Raw genomic sequence first — 8919 nt, 5'->3', positions numbered from 1 at the left:
AATGAAATTCTTTATCCCAGTGTCACCTGCTCAGAGAGGATGAGCTGGGCCAGGTAGCTGGAGTCTCTCTCCACAGCCAGTCGCCCTGGTGCTTCGCATACATTTTCACCATTTGAGAGTAGACGAGAAAAAAAAAAATTGGCAGGGCGTAATTTCTACACATTGGGAGGCCGAAGTGGGCAGATTACTTGAGGTCAGGAGTTCGAGACCAGCCTAAACAACAGTGAAATCCCCAACTCTACTAAAAATTCAAAAATTAGCGGGGTGTGTTGGTACCCGCCCCTAATTCCAGCTATTCAGGAGGCTGAGGCTGCAGTGAGCAGAGACTGCACCATTGCAGTCCAGCCTGGGCATCAGAGCGAGACTCCGTCTTTAAACAAATAGAATAAAGTAAGTTAAAAAGGTCTTTTACTTCAGTCAAGTTGATAACTAAAACTTTAAAAAGTTTTTTTTTTTTTACATCGTTCTTCCATAACGTTGTGTAGCCACTTACATCTACGGAATTAAAAGGGACCCTTCCAAAGCCTCATTCTAAGAAAGGAAAACGTTTCTTCCCGCCATACACCTGCGGCACGTGCCTTCCTGCTAGTCACCTCCCGGGAATCCGCTCCTGCTCAATTAGCTCGCGGCGGATCCCTAGGGATCGTTTTTCTGTTGAGCCAACCTGGGTCAGAAATAGGAAGAGAGTGGGTCAGCCACAGGTTTTCAGCGGACTGGGCTGGCGGTCGTCAATTCCCCTTCCAACCCCACGTAGGTCAAAGCTGGCTCTGCGGAGAGGCAGGCGCGGTCGAGGGCCTCCGAACGACGGCTGCCCAGGCGCGGCGGTGCAGCGGGAGGACGCGGCCCGAGCTGGGCCGCAGGGGGCTGCCGGGCAGCGCGTCCGGACGGACCAGGGAGCCTTGTACCAGTCACATCCGTATCCCACTACACGGAGGCGTCTTCGCTGCATCCTCCGCTTCCGGGTCATTCCATCTCCGGTCTCGGGCATTTCTGTCCGGTCACTTCACCCCCGGGCCCTCTGAGGAGGCGGAACTACTTTGTCAGGAGTCGTGGTTTTCAAGGAGACGTCGTGGTCGGATTGACAGGGGTGGGGGAGGTAGGCGGGACTTCCGGCTGGCTCTTCCGTCAGCTGCCTTCTCCGGGCGTCTCCCCGCAACCTCCTCAGCTTCACTGGTCAGTGACACGGCGCCGCGCAGAAATCCGACCGGACCGGGCTGAGGGAGCGTGAGCTGCAGGTGTGTGCATAGCCTTGCGTCTGTGTTTGAGAGGACGGACCGCGGGGCCGGGACCGCGAGGCGACGGTGACTGAGGAAGAGCGGTAAGTGACAGCGAGGGCAGTGGGAGGCGGGGGCTGCGAGGCTGCTGTGACCGAGTGCCGGTGACAGCGAGGGGACTGTGACCCAGGAGCGGCGCGGGCAGAACACCCTGGGCTCGGAGGGCGCTCGGGCCGAGGAAATGTGAGGCGGTGACTCCGGGGACACTCTGTGAGGGACCCTGCGCTGCGGGAACGTGAGCCGCGGCCGCGGGGACTGACTCGCAGAAGAGCGGACGGTGCCGCGGGGTCGCGGCGCGGCTGTGCCTGGCGGTGACCGCGCGGAGGGCTTTGCAGGAAAGAACACGGCCTGGAGCTTAACAGACGGGCCTCGCCACTGAGCTACAGTTTCTTCATCGGTGAGTGGGAAGTTTGGGCGAGTTTAATGGCTCCCAAACTATGGGCTTCTCCCTAGTATTGGGTTGTGAAACCCATTTCGTGGATGGAACCTGTACTTTTCTTTTAAAAAGTGGAACAGGATAGAAGTTTTGGTGTGTTTACATAGTAGGGGTAAGTATTGTTTCCTGTGATTTGTTGGAGTTATGTGTGTATGACTGTGATGTAAAATGGATTTCGTGCATCTCAAAATGTAAGAAGCAAAGCGTACTTTAAAAATTTGGAAAAACACTGGACCAGAATATTTCTGAGTTTTCTTTTGGTTCTAAAATGTAATGATTCTGTGAATAGGGAACTGTTTGGAAGTACAAAGATGCAGCTGGGAACAGGCTGTATTAGATCGGCTTACCTGGAGAAGGCTTCCTGAACGTGACCGAAGTGACTCGCTATGAGAGCCGAAACTCGGCTTCTCAGTTGGGAGAACCAGAAATTATGTTGAAACAGGGACAGTGGGCGGGTGTGGTGGCTCATGCCTGTAATCCCAGCTACTTGGGAGGCTGAGGTGGGAGGATTGCTTGAACCCAGGAGGCGGAGGTGGCAGTGAGCCAAGATAGCGCCACTGCAGTCCAGCCTGGGTGACAGAGGGAGACTCTGTCTCAAAAAAAAAAAAAAAAGAGAAAGAAAAAGAAAAAAAACGGACAGTGGTATTTATAGAGGCAGTGAGGATTTATGGGTGTGTGGTATGAGAAACTGCTAATGAGGAATGGGAAGCTTTGAGAGTAGGAACAAGGGTTGGGAAGGAAACTCAGGATACAGACAGAAAATACTCTGCCAACAAGAAAATGGAAGAAGGAAGGAAGATACGACCTCCAGAGCCTGTTCAGTCTTGATATTTAGTGATTCTGCAAGTACAGAGAATTGCTAGTAAAAAGATATTGAGAATGGGATTTGGTGCAGTAATAGCAGTAAACAAATGATGACCATGACGAGAAAGACAGGTGGACAAAGCGATGACAGGCGCAGTGCCAACAATGGTGACTGGAATGCCACATGCGAGAGACTTCAGTATACTTAGCCATCTGGTTCAGTGATGTGTGCACTGGAGGCCAAGGCTGGCATACTAGGAATGATACCACACTATGGGTAATTGAAGTGAAGTTTTAGCGGCTGATTTTACTTCCTGCACATTGCCTTTCATTAGGGCTGTTAGTGATGCAGGTGAAATTAAAGTGAATGTTACTACTTCTTTCTCTCTTACAGCCCTTTTTATTTTATTTATTATTTTTGAGACAGAGTATCACTCTATTGACGAGGCTGGAGTGCAGCAGCACAATCTCAGCTCCCTGCAACCTCTGCCTCCTGGATTCAAAGTGATTCTCCCACCTCAGCCTCCTGAATAGCTGGGACTACAGGCGTGCACCACCATGCCCAGATAATTTTGTATTTTAGTAGACACAGGGTTTCACCACGTTGGGCAGGCTGGTCTCGAACTGCTGACCTCAGGTGATCCACCCGGTGCCTCAGGCTCCCAAAGTGCTGGGATTACAGGCGTGACCACCGCACCTGACCTTACAGCCCTTTTTAGAAGGTGCTATTGATTGTGCGACCCAGTGCTTTTTGAAAAGAATAATAGGACAAGTATGAGGTCATTTTAACTTATCAGACACTGTATTAATCTGACAACCACTCCTGCTCCCATACACTCTGTAATAGGGAGATAGAGTTCATATAGGTTCTTGAATGGGAGCAAGTTGAGAATGGTGGGGAATAGCCTTTATTTTTGGCTAAAAAATTTGACCAGTTACACCTTTTTCTAGCACACTAGATGTTTACTTGACTTACAGTCTACATAACTAAAAGGAACTGCCCAAGGATTTCTTCTAGAACAGAATATATGCTTCAAGGTAACAGGCGATAGAAGAGTCTTGGGATTCTGCAGTACGCACTCCCTCTGGGGTCTTTTATCTTTGCTGAATGAAATGAATCTTTTTGTAGGACAAAAGATTTGCCTTGCAAATTCCCTTTGAAAACTAGTATGATGGCCTGGTTGATAAAGAATGAGCTTCATTCCCCCTCAGTCTGTGATTCTCCTCCCATACATAGGTGGGGTTTTATTTTTCTTGGGGACCTGCTTTTTGGATATGTAATCCCTTGAGGAGAATGATGTAGTTAGATAGAACCCTGGCTTTCGCAGTCCCTGGTTACCGTCTCTGATGCTAACGTTGACTCGCTCTGTGACTATGTATGGAAAGCGTTATTGCTTTCTCTTCCTTCAGATTTTCTAACCATGGCCAGAGGTAACTGTTCTTATGATTAAACAGCCCTTTAATGATCCGAAATGTATGTGAACTTACCAACTTTTATATAATTTCATAGAGTTTGTAAACCATCTGACTCCATTTATAATTCAGAGCTGTCTAGCCTTTAGGTTAGACAGTATTTTCCTAGGGATCTGAATCACCTCTCCTAGAGATGTTATAAGAACTGATGAGATTTAGTTTTTGAAATGCTCAAACAAAAAGCAAGCATAATTTTCCATTGTTACTGATGAAGGATAGTAGTAAAACATCTGTTAATAATAGTAGTTTTCCTACTCAAGCATCATGCTTTTCTTTCTACGTATTTACATAACTTTGATCTGAAGCCAGACCTTCTGACTTTTCTAATAGAAACTTGCCTTTCTTAATCAAGCAGAAATAGGTCCCTCTTACATCAAAGTTTGTGTTACCTTGAAATAGATTGAAAATAAGACATTTTTCTAAAAGTCTTTTTTTTTTTTGGATTTTTTCCAGTTACAGAAACCCTAAAGCAAGAGCGCTTGCCAATTATCTCAGGACTGTGAGAATCCTGTTTTTGCTTAAGATTGTGGCTGGCTTCTTCTACATCTTTACATTATTGCACATCAATCATATTAGAAAAACGGGGCCCGGGTGCGGTGGCTCACGCCTGTAATCCCAGCACGTCGGGAGGCTGAGGCGGGCGGATCACCTGAGGTTGGGAGTTCAAGACCAGCCTGACCAACGTGGAGAAACCCTGTTTCTAATAAAAATACAAAATTAGCCGAGCGTGGTGGTGCATGCCTGTAATCCCAGCTACTCATGAGACTAAGGCAGGAAAATCACTTGAACCCAGGAGGTGGAGGTTGCAGTGAGCCGAGATCATGCCATTGCACTCCAGCCTAGCAACAAAAGTGAAACTCTGTCTCTAAAAAAAAAAAGAAAGAAAGAAAGAAAAGGAAAGAAAAGGAAAAGGGGAGACTTAGGAAGGGAAGAGTGAGGGGTCTAGGCTTGGCAGCCCTCTTGCTTATCTACTTGGCGATTTCTGGCATCTCCTTTTCCCTACGTCCTTCAACCCCTTTCCTAAGCGTAAACCTTTCTGCTTTTAGTCCTAAACTTCTCTTTTCACAGTATTCCTGTCAAATGAGTACCTGGACCCGTGTTTCATACATGATTTGTTTTGTTAATTGCTTTATGGATAATTTCTGGCAAAATTTAAATTCTAATTCCTTTCTACAGTTCAGCCAGTAAATTCAGGGCATGTGCTATTTGCTGTTTGCAGTATGTGCCGAAGCTCCGTCTCAGGAGATAAAATGAAACTGAGTCTCATATTTGGCATTCTTTTAGGTTTGTTTACGTACCTTATTCATCAATGTAAATAACTGAATTTGTTTGTATTTTGCCATTCATAAACTAGGTTAGTAGACATATATTAATAGCAGGCTTTCTGTGTGCATGTGTCTTTCTCCTCCATTTTTTTTTTTTGAGCCAGAGTCTCATCTGTTGCCAGGCTAGAGTGAAGTGGCACAATCTCAGCTCACTGCAACCTCCACCTCCTGGGTTCAAGCAATTCTCCTGCCTCAGCCTCCCTAGTAGCTGGGATTACAGGTGGCACCACCATGCCCAGCTAATTTTTGTATTTTAGTAGAGTTGGGGTTTCACTATGTTGGCCAGGCTGATCTCAAACTCCAGACCTCAAGTGATCCACCTGCCTCGACCTCCCAAAGTGTTGGGATTACAGGCGTGAGCCACGGCACCTGGCCCCTCCTTTCTTTTGGGAATTCTCTTGTACCACACGTTGAAATTTATATTAGTTTGAGGCTTTCTATGTTTGGACAAGGATGACTGCCAGTGAGCCAGAAGAATCCATGAATCTGCTAGGCTGTTATGTCACATTCACAACTACTTGCAAACCACTTTTGAAGTGAAGGCTGCTACAAATAATGACATATGGTCTTTGCTCTATAGAAAATGAGCATATGACCCTTCATAAAAAACAGGTAGTTTTTAACATACAGATAATTACCCTAAATATGATTATGTTTGTTTATTTTTTGGCTATAGAACAGGAATCTTAATCTTTTTTGTGTTATGGACTGCTTTGGTAGTATGATGAAAGCTTTTAGAGTTCCTTTTTGGAATATGTTTTTATATGCAAAAATAAAATACATAGAGCTATAAAGAAAACCAGTTATATTGGATTATATTGACATATAGTTTTCAAAACAAAAGCAGCGTTTTAAAGTATTTGTAACAAGTATAATATGATATGAAAATACCCATGATTTCTGTTGGTGACAAATCCATTTGTCTAATAAGTTGCTATTGCTGCTATAGATTATGTTCATAACTGAAGTGAAAATAAAGATATAATGTTTTGCACCTGAATTCACAGACTTCCTGAATTCTATCAAAGACCCTGCCTTAGAGATATGAGTTCCATAATCCACTCTAGGAAGATCTAAACACAAGAGTTTGCTCACTCAATATTCTGGTGGAATAGTGGCAGAGTAAAATTGTTCAACTGTAAGAACTATTACATGTCCCTTGTGGATTTTAGGATAACCTCTTTCCTGAAATATCCTGCTGCGTGTCCAGGCCATAGAAGTATATGCTTTATTACGTGCCAGTGGCTAACCCAGGGTCTGGCACAGAGTAAGTGCTGCTCGGTGTTTGTTGAATAAGGGTTTCTCTGACGAAATTAGAGGGAAGAAATACAGTTCAAAGCTAAGATCTTAAATGTGACAGTTTATAGGCTCCATGGCAAGTAACACTGAGCTTTAGTTTAATTTGTCAGAGAAGCTCATGTTTTGAGAACTTTTACATTTGTAAGTTCTCAGCCTGGTGTGGTAGTTCACACCTATCATCCCAGCACTTTGGGAGGCTGAGGTGGGAGGATTGCTTGAGGCCAGGAGTTTGAGACCAACCTGGGCAACAACATGAGACCCCCATCTCTACAAAAAATTAGCTAGGTGTGGCGGCATGTGCCTGTAGTCCCATCTACGTGGGAGGCTGAGGCAGGAGGATCACTTAAGCTCAGCAGTTCAAGGCTGCAGTGAGCCATGATTGCACCACTGCACTCAAAGTAAATTTAGGTAGAATTTGTCACCAAATTATTAATAAAGCTGGTCCTATTTTCATCTAGAATGAGAGGTAGCAACTTTGTTCAGTAATGGGCCAGATGGTGAATATTTTAGGCTTTGCAGGTCACAAAGCATCTGTGACCACTCAGCTCTGCCGTTGTAGCATGAAGGCAACCATGGACGATAAATACACCAGTGAGTGAGCGTGGTGGCTGTGTTCCAGTGAAACCTTCATTACAAAACAGATAGTGGGCCATCTTCGGCCCGCCTGCTGTAGCGTGCTGACCCCTGATCTAGGAGACTTTCTGGTTCTTGAATCCAGTTCTTTTCCCCACCTTGGGTTAGCCATGTACTCCCTCAAGCTGCAAAGATCTTTACTTAAGGGGCAATGTCCTTACACTATTATCTCCAGAAAGAGCTGAGTGTACAGCAAGAGGATATGATGAATGAATGCCAGGAGTATTAGATGCACTTTAACCCTTGAGTTTCCCGAGCTTGCCTCTTAGAGCACCAGCTTATTAAGCACCACCATGGTAGAAGCAGGTAAACATCCTGAATATAAAACATGCTTGTGCACTCGGCTTTGAAACTGGGCATTAGTGTGCTGTAGAAAAATCCTGAGCACTGGGTTTTAATGGGGAAGATAATGTAGCCCTAGAGATGGGGAAAGCAGGAATAGAATGCAAAGGAAAAATTATGCCTTATCTTTTTGTAGATAGTTCCTTGTAGTAATTGGTCAAGTTGGAATTAGATTTTTGAAATGTGGAATAGTATCTGTAATTGCAACTTGCTACTAAAATAGCTCACCCTTATTTGCAGTTTTGCTTCCTTGGTTTCAGTTACCCACAGTCAGCCACGGTCAGAAGTAGCTGAGTATGATACAGTAAGATATTTTGAGAGAGAAAGAGAAAACAACCACATTCCCATAACATTTATTACAGTATATTGTTAACATTTTTGTATTTATTATTAGTTATTGTTGTTAATCTCTTACCGTGCTAAATTTATAAATAAAACTTTATCATAACTCTTCATATATAGGAAGAAAGCAAAGTCAGCCCTCCGTGGCCATGAGTTCCACATCCGCAGATTCAACCATCCTTGGATTGAAAATATTCAGAAAAAAATTAAAATAACAGCACAACAATAAAAAATAACACAAATAAACCAATATAGTATAATAACTGGTTACATAGTACTTACATTGTATTAGGTATTATAAGTAATCTAGAGAAGATTGAAAGCATACAGGAGGTGTAGATTATATGCAAATTATATACCATTTTATATATATAAGGGACTTTTGAGCATCTGTGGATTTTGGTATCTGTGGGAGATCCCGGAACCGATGCCCTGCAGATTCCAAGGGATGACTGTACATACAGGAGCCTCCTACTATGCAGGGGTTCAGGCATCCGCTGGGTCTTGAAACATAGCCCCTGCAGATAAGAGAGGACTGCTATATTTAGACTGTTACATAGTTGAGGAAGCAAAGTCCACCTCCTCTTTCGCTTGGTAGGTCTGTTTGCAATAAGGGGGTTGAAGAGAAAGGATTGGATAGGAGCCCCTAAAACTACTTGTAGGAGCCTTTCATCTTCAAGACTCAGGCGTATACATGTCAGCACCTAGATTCTGTCTCCTTCAGGACAGTCCCACTGGAAAAATACTTGACTAGACCTATCCTTAGCGTCTCCTCAGTGCCACCCCACCCCCTCCTCAAACACATTTTCCACTTGTCTAGAAGAGTTGATGTATCCAAGCAGGCATCTACTGGAACATTGAAGAACAAGGCAAGCAGTGTGCACTGGTGGGTGAGTCAGCAGAAACGGAGCCAGGTTTTTGTGAGTCTGAGTAAAAATCACAGGCACAGAAACTACATTCTATATTTTGAGAGCACTTTGGAGATACTAAT

General features: G+C 44.5%; 1 protein-coding gene across 1 annotated transcript in view; it reads left to right on the top strand.

Moving 5' to 3' along the window:
• The first annotated feature begins 1109 nt into the window (after positions 1-1109).
• The window catches only part of PCYT1A (phosphate cytidylyltransferase 1A, choline), a 39607-nt gene continuing 31797 nt past the window's right edge, over positions 1110-8919 (top strand). The window contains exon 1 of the mRNA XM_012460092.2: positions 1110-1318. The gene's annotated coding sequence lies outside the window, so the exon portion shown is untranslated. The remainder of the gene's footprint in view (positions 1319-8919) is intronic.

Source organism: Aotus nancymaae, unplaced genomic scaffold (genome assembly GCF_030222135.1).
Source record: "Aotus nancymaae isolate 86718 unplaced genomic scaffold, 86718_ANA_hifiasm-v0.15.2.pri h1tg000038l, whole genome shotgun sequence".
Taxonomy (NCBI): Eukaryota; Metazoa; Chordata; class Mammalia; order Primates; family Aotidae; genus Aotus; species Aotus nancymaae.
The sequence above is the reverse complement of the archived record's forward strand: the minus strand, read 5'-3'. Positions and strand labels throughout refer to the sequence as shown.